The 17078-nt window shown below is 39.0% G+C and overlaps 1 non-coding gene across 1 annotated transcript; it reads left to right on the forward strand.

Annotated features, from left to right (window-relative positions):
- The first annotated feature begins 3306 nt into the window (after positions 1 to 3306).
- Positions 3307 to 3414, forward strand: LOC130971596 (small nucleolar RNA R71). The gene has a single exon (XR_009082807.1). It is a non-coding gene; the product is annotated as a small nucleolar RNA R71 (small nucleolar RNA).
- The last annotated feature ends 13664 nt before the right edge of the window (positions 3415 to 17078 follow it).

Below are 17078 nucleotides of genomic sequence, written 5' to 3' on the forward strand. Positions count from 1 at the left end.
AAAGGCTAGCCTCGCCAAGGTGGAAGACTTGTCCGCCACTTTATAGAGTTCTTGGGCTATAACCTCATGAACTTCCACTTCTTCTCCAATCATAATGCTATGAATCATGATGGCCCGGTCTAGAGTAACTTCAGACCGGTTGCTAGTGGGAATGATTGAGCGTTGGATGAACTCCAACCATCCTCTAGCCACGGGTTTGAGGTCATGCCTTCTCAATTGAACCGGCTTGCCTCTTGAATCTCTCTTCCATTGTGCGCCCTCTTCACATATGACTGTGAGGACTTGGTCCAACCTTTGATCAAAGTTGACCCTTCTTGTGTAAGGATGTTCATCTCCTTGCATCATAGGCAAGTTGAACGCTACCCTCACACTTTCCGGACTGAAATCCAAGTATTTCCCCCGAACCATAGTAAGATAATTCTTTGGATCCGGGTTCATACTTTGATCATGGTTCTTTGTGATCCATGCATTGGCATAGAACTCTTGAACCATCAAGATTCCGACTTGTTGAATGGGGTTGGTAAGTACTTCCCAACCTCTTCTTCGGATCTCATGGCGGATCTCCGGATATTCACCCTTTTTGAGTGAAAAGGGGACCTCGGGGATCACCTTCTTCAAGGCCACAACTTCATAGAAGTGGTCTTGATGCACCCTTGAGATGAATCTCTCCATCTCCCATGACTCGGAGATGGAAGCTTTTGCCTTCCCTTTCCTCTTTCTAGAGGTTTCTCCGGCCTTGGATGCCATAAATGGTTATGGAAAACGAAAAAGCAACGCTTTTGCCACACCAAACTTAAAAGGTTTGCTCGTCCTCGAGCAAAAGAAGAAAGAAGAGAGTATAAGAAGAAGAAATGAGGGAGAAAGGGATGGCTTTGTATTCGGCCAAAGAAGGGGAGAAGTGGTGTTTAGGTTGTGTGAAAATGAAGGAATGAAGAAGGGTATTTATAGGAGAGAGGGGAGATGGAGTTCGGCCATTATGGGTGGGTTTGGGAGGGAAAGTGGTTTGAATTTGAATGGAAGGTTAGGTGGGGTTTTATGAAGGATGGATGTGAGTGGTGAAGAGAAGGATGGGATTTGATAGGTGAGGGGTTTTTGGGGAAGAGGTATGGAGGTGATTGGTGAAGAAGAGAGAGAGTGGTTGGGTAGATGGGGGTCCTGTGGGGTCCACAGATCCTGTGGTGTCAAGGAAAAGTCATCCCTGCACCAAATGTTGCTCAAAATCACGTTTTGAGCCATTTCTGGCGTTAAACGCCGGGCTGGTGCCCATTCCTGGCGTTTAACGCCAGGTTCTTGCCCTTTTCTGGCGTTTAACGCCAGTCTGGTGCCCCTTCCTGGCGTTAAACGCCCAGAATGGTGCCAGACTGGGCGTTAAACGCCCAACAGCTAACCTCACTGGCGTTTAAACGCCAGCAACATCTTCCTCCAGGGTGTGCTGTTTTTCTTCCTGTTTTTCATTTTGTTTTTGCTTTTTTTCATTGATTTTGTGACTTCTCATGATCATCAACCTACAAAAGAAATAAAATAACAAAAGGAAATAGTTAATTATAAAACATTGGGTTGCCTCCCAACAAGCGCTTCTTTAATGTCATTAGCTTGACAGAGGACTCTCATGGAGCCTCACAGATACTCAGAGTCATGTTGGAACCTCCCAACACCAAACTTAGAGTTTGAATGTGGGGGTTCAACACCAAACTTAGAGTTTGGTTGTGGCCTCCCAACACCAAACTTAGAGTTTGACTGTGGGGGCTCTGTTTGGCTCTGTTTTGAAAGAAGCTCTTCATGCTTCTTCTCCATGGTGATAGAGGGATATTCTTGAGCCTTAAATACTAAGGATTCTTCATTCACTTGAATGATAAGTTCACCTCTATCAACATCAATCACAGCCTTTGCTATGGCTAGGAAGGGTCTGCCAAGGATGATGGTTTCATCCATGCACTTCTCAGTCTCTAGGACTATGAAATCAGTAGGGATGTAATGGTCTTTAACTTTTACCAAAACATTCTCTACAAGTCCATGAGCTTGTTTTCTTGAGTTGTCTGCCATCTCTAGTGAGATTTTTGCAGCTTGCACCTCAAAGATCCCTAGCTTCTCCATTACAGAGAGGGGTATGAGGTTTACACTTGACCCTAAGTCACACAAGGCCTTCTTGAAGGTCATGGTGCCTATGGTACAAGGTATGGAAAACTTCCCAGGATCTTGTCTCTTTTGAGGTAATTTCTGCCTAGACAAGTCATCTAGTTCTTTGGTGAGCAAAGGAGGTTCATCTTCCCAAGTCTCATTTCCAAATAACTTGTCATTTAGCTTCATGATTGCTCCAAGGTATTTAGCAACTTGCTCTTCAGTGACATACTCATCCTCTTCAGAGGAAGAATACTCATCAGAGCTCATGAATGGCAGAAGTAATTCCAATGGAATCTCTATGGTCTCATTTTGAGCCTCAGATTCCCATGGTTCCTCATTGGGGAACTCAGAGGAGGTTGGTGCACGCCCATTGAGGTCTTCCTCAGTGGCGTCCATCTCCTCTCTTTCCTCTTCATATTCGGCCATGGTTATGGCTTTGCATTCTCCTTTTGGATTGTCTTCTGTGTTGCTTGGGAGAGTGCTAGGAGGGAGTTCAGTAACTTTCTTGCTCAGCTGACCCACTTGTCCTTCCAAATTTCTGATGGAGGACCTTGTTTCAGTCATGAAACTTTGAGTGGTTTTGATTAGATTAGAGACCATTGTTGCTAAGTCAGAGGTATTCTGCTTAGAACTCTCTGTCTGTTGCTGAGAAGATGATGGAAAAGGCTTGCCATTGCTAAACCTGTTTCTTCCACCATTATTGTTATTGAAACCTTGTTGAGGTCTCTCTTGATTCTTCCATGAGAAATTTGGATGATTTCTCCATGAAGAATTATAGGTGTTTCCATAGGGTTCTCCTAGGTAATTCACCTCTTCCATTGAAGGGTTCTCAGGATCATAAGCTTCTTCCTCAGATGAAGCATCCTTAGTACTGCTTGGTGCATTTTGCATTCCAGACAGACTTTGAGAAATCAAATTGACTTGTTGAATCAATATCTTGTTCTGAGCCAATATGGCATTCAGAGCATCAATCTCAAGAACTCCTTTCTTCTGACTTGTCCCATTGTTCACAGGATTCCTTTCAGAAGTGTACATGAATTGGTTATTTGCAACCATCTCAATTAGTTCCTGAGCCTCTGTAGGCGTCTTCTTCAGATGAAGAGATCCTCCAGCAGAGCTATCCAAAGACATCTTGGATAGTTCAGAGAGACCATCATAGAAAATACCTATGATGCTCCATTCAGAAAGCATGTCTGAGGGACATTTTCTAATTAATTGTTTGTATCTTTCCCAAGCTTCATAGAGGGATTCTCCATCCTTCTGTCTGAAGGTTTGGACTTCCACTCTAAGCTTACTCCATTTTTGAGGTGGAAAGAACTTTGCCAAGAAGGCATTGACTAGCTTTTCCCAAGAGTCCAGGCTATCTTTAGGTTGTGAGTCCAACCATATTCTAGCTCTGTCTCTTACAGCAAAAGGGAATAGCATCAGTCTGTAGACCTCAGGGTCAACCCCATTAGTCTTGACTGTGTCACAGATTTGCAAGAACTCAGCTAAAAACTGATGAGGATCTTCCATTGGAAGTCCATGGAATTTGCAATTCTGTTGCATTAGAGAAACTAATTGAGGCTTAAGCTCAAAGTTGTTTGCTCCAATGGCAGGGATAGAGATGCTTCTCCCATAGAAGTTGGGAGTAGGTGCAGTAAAGTCACCCAGCACCTTCCTTGCATTGTTGGCATTGTTGTTGTTTTCGGCTGCCATGTGTTCTTCTTCTTTGAAGAATTCGGTCAGGTCCTCTAAAGAGAGTTGTGCTTTGGCTTCTCTTAGCTTTCTCTTCAAGGTCCTTTCAGGTTCAGGGTCAGCTTCAATAAGAATGCCTTTGTCTCTGCTCCTGCTCATATGAAAGAGAAGAGAACAAGAAGATGTGGAATCCTCTATGTCACAGTATAGAGATTCCTTTAGGTGTCAGAGGAAAAGAAAAATAGAAGAAAGAAGGTAGAAAAATTCGAACTTGATGAGATAAAGTTCGAATTGTGCATTAAGAAGGAGTAGTACTCCATAAATAGAAGGATGTGAGAAGGAGGGAAGAGAATTTTCGAAAATTAATTAGAAAGATGTCAAAAACATTTTAAAAATTGATTGATAATTTTCGAAAATTGAAAGTGGAAAAGAAATCAAGTGATTTTTGAAAAAGATTTTGAAATTAGAAGTTAAAAAGATTTGATTGAAAACTAATTTTGAAAAAGATGTGATTAAAGAGATATTATTGAAAAGATTTGATTTAAAAACGGTTTTAAAAGATATGTTTTGAAAACAATTTTTTTAAAAGATTTGGTTTTGAAAATCAATGACTTGTCTAACAAGAAAAGATATGATCCAAACATTAAACCTTCCTCAACAGAAAAGGCAACATATTTGAGATGTTCAATCAAATCATTAATTGTTAGTAAGTATCTTTGAAAAAGGAAAGGAATTGATTTTGAAAACATTTGATTGAAAAGATATGATTTGAAAAAGATTTGATTTTGAAAAGCTTAGAAAATTTGAAAAAAAATGATTTGAAAAACAAAATCTTCCCCCTTTGCCATCCTGGCGTTAAACGCCCAGAATGGCCTCCATTCTGGCGTTTAACGCCCAAAATGCTACCTCTTTGGGCGTTAAACGCCCAACCAGGTACCCTGGCTGGCGTTTAAACGCCAGTCTGTCTTCTTCACTGGGCATTTTTGAATGCTCAGCTTTTTCTGTATAATTTCTCTGCAGCATGTTCTGAATCTTCAATTCTTTGTATTATTGACTTGAAAAGACACAAATTAAAAATATTTTTGGATTTTTAATAATCAAAATGCAACAAGAATGAAATAACAATGCATGCAAGACACCAAACTTAGCAGTTTGTATACTACTGACACTATATGAGACACACAAACACTCAAGTCAAAAGAATTCAAAGATCAGAGCAAGTAAATCATCAAGAACATCTTGAAGATCAATGAGGACACATGCATGAATGCAATAAGAACAGAAACATGCAATTGACACTAAACTTAAGATGAGACTCTAGACTCAAACAAAAAATATTTTTGGATTTTATGATTTTGTAATTTTTTTTTTGGGTTTTTCGAAAATTAAGTGAAAAGGAAAATAAAGGTATCAAAATTCTTAATGAGAATTCCAGGAATCATGCAATGTTAGTCTAAAGTTTTAGTCTAAAGGAATTAGACATGGCCGGCCAAGCTTCAGCAGGACATTGCATTCAAGAGCTAAATTGATGAGAATCAATCAGCTTTGGTGATGATAAGAACATCACCTTGAAACACTAGAATTCATTCTTAAGAACTCTGAAGAAAAATACCTAATCTAAGCAACAAGATGAACCGTCAGTTGTCCATACACAAACAATCCCCGGCAACGGCGCCAAAAACTTGGTGCGCGAAATTGTGAACAATACTTTTCACAACTCTCATAATCCCCGGTCATGAACTCCAAAAACTTGGTAGTTCAATTCCATGGCATTACACAACTTCGCACAACTAACCAGCAAGTGCACTGGGTCGTCCAAGTAATACCTTACGTGAGTAAGGGTCGATCCCACGGAGATTGTTAGTATGAAGCAAGCTATGGTCATCTTGCAAATCTTAGTCAGGCAGACTCAAATGGATATGATGATGAACGAAAATAACATAAAAGATAAAGATAGAGATACTTATGTAATTCATTGGTAGGAACTTCAGATAAGCGCATGAAGATGCCTTCCCTTCCGTCTCTCTGCTTTCCTACTGTCTTCATCCAATCCTTCTTACTCCTTTCCATGGCAAGCTCGTGTAGGGTTTCACCGTTGTCAATGGCTACCTCCCATCCTCTCAGTGAAAGCAATTGCATATGCTCTGTCACAGCATAGCGGAATTCAGCTGTCGGTTCTCGTTCAGGCCAGAATAATATCCATCGATACTTTTGCGTCTGTCACTAACGCCCCGCCTGCTAGGAGTTTGAAGCACGTCACAGTCATTCAGTCATTGAATCCTACTCAGAATACCACAGACAAGGTTAGACCTTCCGGATTCTCTTGAATGCTGCCATCAGTTCTCGCCTATACCACGAAGACTCTGATCTCACGGAATGGTTGGCTCTTTTGTCAGGCGAGCACTCGGTTGTCAGGCGATCAACCATGCATCGTGCAATCAGGAATCCAAGAGATATTCACTAGAGCCTTGGTTGCTTGTAGAACAAAAGTGGTTGTCAGTCACCTTGTTCATAAGTGAGAATGATGATGAGTGTCACGGATCATCACATTCATCAAGTTGAAGAACAAGTGATATCTTAGAACAAGAACAAGCGGAATTGAATGGAAGAACAATAGTAATTGCATTAATACTCGAGGTACAGCAGAGCTCCACACCTTAATCTATGGTGTGTAGAAACTCCACCGTTGAAAATACATAAGCATAAGGTCTAGGCATGGCCGAATGGCCAGCCTCCCAATGATCTAAGATAGCATAAAACGAAGATAGCTACCAAAAGTCTTCTAATACAATAGTAAAAGGTCCTACTTATAGATAACTAGTAGCCTAAGGTTTACAAAAATGAGTAAATGACATAAAAATCCACTTCCGGGCCCACTTGGTGTGTGCTTGGGCTGAGCAATGAAGCAATTTCGTGTAGAGACTCTTCTTGGAGTTAAACGCCAGCTTTTATGCCAGTTTGGGCGTTTAACTCCCATTTGGGTGCCAGTTCCAGCGTTTAACGCTGGGATTTCTTGAGGTGACTTTGAACGCCGGTTTGGGCCATCAAATCTTGGGCAAAGTATGGACTATCATATATTTCTGGAAAGCCCAGGATGTCTACTTTCCAACGCTGTTGGGAGCGCGCCAATTGGGCTTCTGTAGCTCCAGAAAATCCACTTCGAGTGCAGGGAGGTCAGAATCCAACAGCATCTGCAGTCCTTTTCAGTCTCTGAATCAGATTTTTGCTCAGAACCTTCAATTTCAGCCAGAAAATACCTGAAATCACAGAAAAACACACAAACTCATAGTAAAGTCCAGAAAAGTGAATTTTAACTAAAAACTAATAAAAATATACTAAAAACTCAACTAAAACTACCAAAAACATACTAAAAACAATGCCAAAAAGTGTATAAATTATCCGCTCATCACCCATCCTCTCAGTGAAAAAGGTCCAAATGCTCTGTCACGGCACGGCTAATCATTTGTCGGTTCTCGATCATGTCAGAATAGAATCCCTTGATTCTTTTGCATTTGTCATCACGCCCAACAATCGCGAGTTTGAAGCTCGTCACAGTCATTCAATTCCGGAATCCTACTTGGAATACCACAGACAAGGTTTAGACTTTCTGGATTCTCATGAATGCCGCCATCAATTCTAGCTTATACCACGAAGACTCTGATCTCATGGAATGGAAGGCTCGGTTGTCAGGCGAGGGCAACCATGCGTCATGCATCAGGAATCCAAGAGATACATACTCCAGCTTTCGCTTGTAGAACGGAAGTGGTTGTCAGGCACGCGTTCATAGGGACGGATGATGATGAGTGTCACGGATCATCACATGCATCAGGTTGAAGTACGAGTAGTATCTTAGAACAGAAATAAGATTGAATTTGAATAAAAGATAGTAGTAATTGCATTAAAACTCGAGGTACAGCAGAGCTCCACACCCTTAATATATGGTGTGTAGAAACTCCAACGTTGAAAATACATAAGTGATGAAGGTTCAGGCATGGCCGAATGGCCAGCCCCCAAAATGTGATCACAGGATCAAAAATACAATCCAAGATCCAGGATCGGTCAAAAGACACTGAATACAATAATAAAATGTTCTATTTATACTAGACTAGCTACTAGGGTTTACAGAAGTAAGTAATTAATGCAGAAATCCACTTCCGGGGCCCACTTGGTGTGTGCTTGGGCTGAGCTTGAGCTTTACACGTGCAGAGGCTTCTTTTGGAGTTGTACACCAAGTTGTAACGTGTTTTTGGCATTCAATTCTGGTTCGTGACGTGTTTCTAGCGTTTGACTCCAGAATGCAGCGTAGAATTGGCGTTGAGCGCCAGTTTGCGTCGTCTAATCCCGAATAAAGTACGGACTATTATATATATGCTGGAACGCTCTGGATGTCTACTTTTCAACGCCGTTGAGAGCGTGCCATTTGTAGTTCTGTAGCTCCAGAAAATCCATTTCGAGTGCAGGGAGGTCAGAATCCAATAGCATTAGCAGTCCTTTGTCAGCCTTTTATCAGAGTTTTGCTCAGGTCCCTCAATTTTAGCCAGAAATTACTTGAAATCACAGAAAAACACATGAACTCATAGTAAAGTCCAGAAATGTGAATTTAGCATAAAAACTAATGAAAACATCCCTAAAAGTAACTATATCCTATTAAAAACTACCTAAAAATAATGCCAAAAAGCGTATAAATTATCCGCTCATCACCTTTGTTAACCACTTTGAGCTATTTTTAATCCCATTCGTTCTATATTGTACCACATTACTAGCCTTAAGCGGAAAATAATTAAAAATCCCAATTGAATCTTTGGTTAGCTTAAGATAGAATTTGTGTGTTAACTGAGTATGGGAAAGTTGTGGGAATAAAGGGTAATAGAAAATATGTCATAATAGAATAAAGGGAATTTGGGTACCTATTCATGTGAAACCATAAAAGGAAATTACAAATCTTTGTGCATTGATAAGCTATACAAAAAAAAAATTTTATTTTAGTAAATAAGGGGACAAAATTACCCCAATAATAAGTTAAGAGTTTAAATAATCAATGCACATGTGATGAAATTAAAATAAAGGTTGAGACATGAATATGGAATGTGAAAAGGAGATTTTGGGGAGCTAAGATGAATGTTACAATTATATAGAATATATGTATGTTAGGTGAGAGCTTAGGTTAATTAAAGATTCAATATACAAGCTCACTTAGCCATATGTGTACCCCCACCTTTATCTTAGCCCCATTACAACCATGAAAAGACCTCATGATGTTTGCATTGGCATTTTAAAATTATTGATTGATTAGGTGAAAAACAAAATTTTTGAAAGCATGATTAGAGAAGGATAGAGTGATTACCCCATATACTTGAGTTGATTAGAGTGCACACGCACCAACAGTAAGGGTTCGATGCTCAATCCTGTACTCCCTGCTTTCACAAGCTATCTTCTTACAAATTTATCTGCTTCTACGATATGAATTGAATTAGTGAAATCTGCCCCATGTTTTGTCTTAGAGAACTTATCTATTTTTAACCATGTAGACAAACTCATATAGTTACATTCTTATGTATATAGGTTGCATTGCATTACATGAGTCTTACATGTTCCTATTCATTCATATTTATCTCCTTCAACTTAGCATGAGGACATGCTAATGTTTAAGTGTGGGGAGGTTGATAAACCACTATTTTATGATTCATATTGTGTTTAATTGTGTGGTTTTATCAAGTCTTCACCCGCTTATTCATATGATTTGCATGTATTTACAATTCCTTCCCAAAAATATCCTATGATTAAAAACTTGCTTCCTAAGATCTTTTAGTTATATATTTTTATCTTACTTTGTACCATTCGATGCCGTGATCTGTGTGTTAAGTGTTTCAGGCTTCATAGGGCAAGAATGGCGTAAGTAATGAAGAGGAAGCGTGAAAAAATGGAAGGAACACAAAGAATTGAGGAGATGACCAGCGAGAAGTCACCCGGTTGCATGGATGACGCGACCGCGCGAAATAGAAGAAATCACAATGACGCGCTCGCGTGCCTGATGCAACCGCGCAGATTGATAGCTGCACGAACGACACGAGTGCATGGATGACGCGCACGCGTGGTACGAGAAATGCTGAGTGACGCGATCGCGTAGACGGCGTGGCCGCGTGACATGTGCGATCTACAGAATTACAAAAGTCACTGGCAGAGTTTCTGGGCCGCATTTCAACCTAGTTTTCGGCCCAGAAACACATATTAGAAGCAGGGAACATGCAGAGACAAGAACAACAATTCATTCCGCATATTTTCAAGTTTTTTAGATCTGAATTTACTCCTTCCCTAAGTTTTTCACTTGAACATTCATAAATTAGGATTTGAAGACTTTTGGCTTTAGCTTTTGAGAAGAGTCTACCTCCGGTACTAGTCATTATAGCTTGTTATTTATTTTTCATTTACTCTTCCATATTCTTAATTTTTCCATAAGTTGACATTGGATTACTTTTAGAATTTATTAATACAAGAACTATTTTTATTTTTAATTGATTCCTTTGATTATTATTTATCATGTCTTCCAATATTTCCTTTTCTTATTTCATGGATTTTACAAACATAATGAGCGAGTAGTTCTATAACTTGATTGGGAGATGATTGAAAGGAAACTTTAAGTTGGATTACTCAAGAGAAAAATTGTAATTGGGTTTATTGTTGAATCACCCTCTAGTCATTGACACTAGTCCTTCCCAAGGGAGAGGATTAGGACTTATGTCTAGAAATAGTTTTCCAACTTGCTTGACTTTCCTCTATCCAGTAAGGGATAACTAAGCATAGTAACCTTCAATTATCAATTAATCTTGAGAGTACTTCAGCAAGAATAGCGCTTCCAACTAATCTACTCCCAGTCAAGGCTTTTATTTAAATTATCTAAATTCTCTGATTTAATTTCCTATTTATCAACTCAACCATTTTTGAAAATGTCTGATTAATAAAATAGCACATCTTTCTGTAACTCGTTGGGAGACGACCTGGGATTCATACTCCCAGTATTTTAATTTCAATATTGTGACAACCCTTCTAAATTGATAAGCGGATTTTCGGCTGGTTAAGGACTGTACTTGCAACGTATCTCTTATAATAATTTCTTAACTTGCCAATTTCCACCGCATCAATGACCTTTTTCACCCTCTTGAAGGGAGGCTTAACTTTTGGTACGGGGTGCGCCTTAGAGGTTGTTCTTTGAGGTGCTTTCTTTGTAGGTGGCTTTTTCGAAGCCTTTTCCTTGCCCTTTTTGATGGTCATCCTGAAAAAGGAAGGAAAAGAGAAAACATTAAACTCAAAGGAACAACACTAAAAGAACAACATGCAAGTGAGCAATAATACCACAAAGGAATAAAGTGTCCTAAAGATATGACAGTTGCAACATATAAGCAAGACGACAATATAATCCTGGAGGCATATCACTAGCATGAGATGCAAGAGAGAGAAGCTTGCAAGTGTAAAGCATGAGAAGAATGGGTTCAAGCATCAATAACAACAACAAGTAACACATGCAAGTAAGGTACTAAACACAAGAAAACCATTTACCCATTCTAACCCCAAGACAACGAAGCATGCAAATAGAATAAATTGGACTTAAAGAAAGTAGAATCATAAATCTTGCAATATGGTACAAAGAAGCAACTAATAGGTAATGAGCACATAGATAGTAAAGATGAAGCACAATAGGCTCAATGCACAAGAAGAAAAACAAGTGTAATGAGAAAAATCACTAAGTTGAAAGCATAATGTCAAATTTGAACTAAGATGTCATTGGTGCTTTTTAGGAAAGTGGTCTTTCCTGGTGGCATCATTGAGTCTTCTATAATTAATGCACATACGCCACCCTATAACTGTCCTTTTTGAGATCAGCTCATTCTTTTCATTGTGAACCACTGTTATTCCTCCCTTCTTAGGAACAACCTGGACAAGGCTCACCTATGGGCTGTCAGAAACAGGATAAATAATCCCAGCCTCATAGAGCTTAGTGACTTCCTTCTGCACTACATCCTTCATGGCTGGATTCAATCGCCTCTGTGGTTGCACCACTGGTTTGGCATTATCCTCCAGTAGGATTTTATGCATGCATCGTGCCGGGCTAATGCCCTTAAGGTCACTTATAGTCCACCCAAGGGCAGTCTTATGTATTTTGAGCACTTGAATTAGTGCTTTTTCTTCCCGTGGCTCTAATTCAGAGCTTATGATCACATGATAGGTATTTCCATCTCCGAGAAATGCATATTTCTGGGAGGATGGGAATGGATTAAGCTCAAGCTTTGGAGGCTTCTCCTTTTCCTCAGAGGTTTCCAAAGGTTCCTCTGAATCAGGCTGAGTATCTCAAGGATATCATCAAGCCTGTCCTTGAAGCTTTCGGCCATGTTCACCTCTTCCACTAGGGAATCAATGAGCTCAATGCTCATACATTCCTCAGGAATGTCCGGATGCTGCATAGCTTTGACAGCATTTAGGACGAACTTTTCCTCATTGACTCTTAAGGTTACTTTCCCTTTTTCAACATTAATGAGGGTTCGTCCTGTAACTAGGAAAGGTCTTCCTAGGATAAGCAATGCACTCTTGAGCCCCTCCATGTCCAATACCACAAAGTCAGTGGGAAAGGAAAATGGTCCAACCCTAACGATCATGTCCTCAATTACTCCTGATGGTATCTTAATAAAACCATCAGCAAGTTGAAGGCATATGTGGGTTGGTTTGACTTTATCAGTCAAACAGAGATTCTTTATTAAAGAAGCGGGTATTAGGTTGATGCTTGCCCCAAGGTCACATAAAGCTGTCCTTGTATAAGCATCACCCAAAGTGCATGGTATCATAAAGCTTCCAGGATCTTTAAGGTTCTCTGGTAAGCTGTTTTGAATGATTGCACTGCATTCCTCAGTGAGGAGGACTGTTTGTGTTTCTCTCCAATCCTTCTTTTGACTTAGAATGTCCCATGAACTTTGAATAAGAAAGTATCTATTCAAGAGCCTCTGCAAAAGGGATCTTTATCTCTAATATTTTGAGATACTCCACAAAGCGGGCAAACTGTTTATCCTTTTCCTCTTGACAGAGTTTTTGAGGAAATGGAATCTTAACCTTATAATCATCAATCTTGGTTGATGAAGGCCAATTGCCTTGTAGGCTAGAATGGGGGTTACTAGCTTGCTTAGGAGGGTTGTTATTAGTGAGTGGCTGACCTCCCTTGCTTGGGTGTTCAACGCCCATGCTGCTGCCCCCTTGGGCGTTTGAATGCCCAATCTCTGCCCTTTCATGGCGTTCAACGCCAAGAGGGATACCTCTCTAGGCATTTGAACGCCCAATCTCTGCCCTTTTCTGGCGTTCAACGCCAAGAGGGATACCTCTCTAGGCATTTAAATGCCCAGAGTTATCTTGTGCAGAGACCTGGTTATCCTCTATGGGCTTTTCGTTCTTATTGTACTGAGGTTGGGTGCTTAAGATTTTCCCACTTCTTAGTTGAATAGCTTGGCATTCATCTGTTATCTGCTTAGATAACTGCTGCCTTGTTAGACTCAACTGGGCTTCTACATTCCTGTTAAAAGCCTGAGTTTCTCACAGGGCCTCTTGTAGTTCCAGTAGTTGCTGGCCAAGGGCTTGCAGTTGCTGAGTCAATGGGTCATCCTGCTCTGGAGGGTTAGATTCAGCAGCTACTACCATAACCTGTCCTTTTATAGAGTCCTCAGGAGATGAATACAGATGTTGATTAGTGGCAACTATCTCAATAAGCTCTTGAGCCTTTCCAATGTTCTTTCTCATTATTATGGAACTACCAACAAAGTGATCCAAAGACATTCTAGCCATGTCTGAAAGCCTATAGTAGAAGATGTCTAACTGTACCCATTCTGAAAACATTTTAGTGGAACATTTTCTTAGCATCCTCCTATACCTCTCCCAAGCATCATAAAGAGATTCACTATCTCCTTGTTTGAAGCCTTGGATGTCCAGCCTCAGCTAGGTCATCTTTCTCGGGGGGAAGTATTGATTTAAAAACTTGTCCACTAACTGTTTCCAAGATTTTAAACTAGCTTTAGGTTGGTTATTCAACCACCATTTTGCTTGGTCCTTTACAGCAAAAGGAAAAAGCAATAATCTATAGACATCTTGGTCTACTCCCTCACTGTGTACTGTGTCAGAAATATTTAAGAAATTTGCCAGGAATTCTGTAGATTCTTCTTAAGGAAGGCTAGAATACTGGCAGTTTTGCTGTACCAGAGTAATAAGTTAAGGGTTTAATTCAAAGCTACTAGCTCTGATTTGAGGTATGTTAATACTTCTTCCATAGAAGTTAGCATTGGAATTTGTATAAGATCCCAGAGTTCTTCTGAACTCTTCATTCCCACTTGGATTCATGATTAAGAAAGGTAGAAGATGAAGAAGGAATAAGATAGAGGGAGTATAAGAAGAGATAGAAGTAGAGAAGATAAACAATAATTAAAATATTTTTTATTTTTATTTTATTTATTTTAATTAAACCGAAATAAAAATTAATTAAAAAGAAATAAAAGTTCAAAAAAGAAAAGAGAAGAGTAGAATAGTTAGTTAGGAAGTTTTGAAAGAGGAGAGAGAAGATAAGTAACCAATTAAAAAGGGATTTGAATTTAAGATTTTAAATTTGAAAATTCAAAAAAAATAAAATTTGAAATTTGAAAATTTGAATTTTTAAATTTTGAAAAAGATTTGAATTTTGAAAAGGTTTAAATTTTAAATTTGAAATCTGAATTTTTATGAAAAATTTCAAAAATTATGGTTAGAATTAAGTTAGAAAAGTTATTTTTTTTATTTTTTGAATTTAATGATGAAAGAGAAAAACAAGTAAAAGACACTACACTTAAAATTTTTAGATCTAATGCTCCTTATTTTCGAAAATTTGGAGGGAAAACACCAAGGAACACCAAACTTAAAAATTTTAAGATCAAAACACAAATAAAACACAAGAACACCTTGAAGACTAACAAGAACACACAAAAGAAAAAACAAAAACTCAATGACTCAAAGAAAAAAAGAACATAAAAAATGACACCAAACTTTAAATTTTTAGAAAACTAAAACACAATTTTCGAAAATCAAAAGAAAATAAACAAGAAAACACCGAACTTAAAAACTGGACACAAGATTTAACCCAAGGAAAATTATTTTTTTTGAAAGGAAGATACCGAAAAAAATTCGAAAATTGCTGTAATTAATAAATAAAAAGTTACCAAGAACATAAACACAAGACTCTAACCAAGAACAAGAATTAAACAAAGAAAATAAAAACATTTTTGCAAAGCTTTATAAATTTTTGAAAACAAATAGAGAAGAAAAATAGAAGACTCAACAAGAACACAAACAAGGACTCAAATAAAAAAAAAGAAAGTTATACTCTTGCAAAAATCAAAGACAATACCTGATCCAGGGAGCGAGACAATCCGTCAGTTTGTCCAAACTCAATAGCACGAATCCCCACACCTTCTTACTATTGTACCAACAAGTGCACTGTGTCGTCCAAGTAATACCTGAGTAAGTCAGGGTCAATCCCATAGAGATTATGATTTGAAGCAAGCTATGGTTATCCTGCAGATCTTAGTTAGGAAGATCAGAAGGATTTAACGTGTTTTAATATTGTATAAATTACTTTTTATATCAAATAGAGTCACTAATGGAAATAGAGAAAAAGAGTAATTAGAACTCAGAAGTTGTGTAAACTATGAAAAGAGAATAGTTAAGGATTAGAATCGCTTAGCCTTTCTGAATTAATTCTGGTAGTACTATCTTCTCTGCTTGTAAGTGATCTCTTCTATGGTAGGTTGTATGTGATCAACGCCATAGGCCGTGGTCATTGATCTCCTCTGCTACAGATTGAACGCCATTGGCCGTGGTCATCCAATCTGATGAAGGGTGAAGCGCTAGCAAGTCATTCTCCTGGCGATCCTACTCAAAGTGCCACAGACAAGGTCAAATCTTCCGGATCAGAGAATGCTACTTCTTTGGATTCTAGCCTATACCACGGAGACCCTAATCTCCCCGAAAATTGGCTGAGCTAGTGTCTTGAGAAGTCCCCAACCAAGTCAAAGATTAACCGTCTGAGAGATGTATAAACATAGCTGTTAGCTCGTGCTTTCTAGTCACGTATTCACACGAACCTAAGTAGACGCAGGTGTTTGTCAGGCACGTTCATCTTAGTGTGATGAATAGAGCTAATTGTTCGACCATCCTATTCACCACATTGAAGAGAGGATATACATCTTAGAGATAAATTAAACACGGATCGGAGAAGAAATAGTAATACTTTTATAATTCATAGGACTCAGCAGAGCTCCTTCCCTCAACCTAGGAGGTTTAGAAACTCATTCTGAAGTGAAATACAATGATAAATTGTGTATGATGGTCAAGTGATGTTAAAAGTATTCGAATAACATGAATTAAATCCCTTAAATACTAAACTAATGACTAGTAAGGGTAAAACAGTCTTTTTAGTGCTAAAATCCACATCCGGGTCCCACTTGGTGAGTGTTTGGGCTGAGTTTGATGAGATCCATGTGCTATGAGGTCTCTTGGGTGTAGAACGTTAGCTAGGGGGTCCCCTCTAGGTGTTTGGACATTGGGCTATGCTCCTTGGGCGCTGGATGCCAGAAAGGGGGCAGGAAACTAGCGTTAGATGCCAGTTTGGGGCCTACTAATCCGAAACAACGTATGGACTATTATACATTTCTGGAAAGCTCTGGAAGTCAGCTTTCCATAGCCATTCAGAATGCTCTATTTGGACCTTTTTAGCTCTAGAAAATCTCTTCGAGTGCAAGAAGGTCAAATCCGGACAGCATCTGCAGTGCTTTCTCTGTCTCTGAATTAGACTTCTGCTCCAGCTCCTCAATTTCAGCCAGAAAATACCTGAAATGGTACAAAAATGCAAAAACAGAAAGTGGAATCCAAAAATGTGAATTTAACACTAAAACTTGTAAAAACTTAATATAAACTAAATAAAACCTATTAAAAACTATATGAAAACTATGCCAAAAAGCGTATAAAATATCCACTCATCACTTATCCATGAAAGCACAGGCAAGAAGTTCACTATAAGGGGCGAAGTTATGAGCGCCTATCCATCTCTGTATGGAGCTAAGCATCAAGCTAGTGACATTAAAGAAGTGCTTGTTGGGAGGCGACCCAACCATAATCATTTATCTCTATTTTTCTTTGTTTTGTTTCTTTAGGTTTGTGATCATATGCAGTCATTAGAACAGAAATAGAGACAATCAAAACTGGAAACAGAACACCCTGGAGCA

The sequence above is a fragment of the Arachis stenosperma genome, chromosome 3 (assembly GCF_014773155.1).
Source record: "Arachis stenosperma cultivar V10309 chromosome 3, arast.V10309.gnm1.PFL2, whole genome shotgun sequence".
Lineage (NCBI taxonomy): Eukaryota > Viridiplantae > Streptophyta > Magnoliopsida > Fabales > Fabaceae > Arachis > Arachis stenosperma.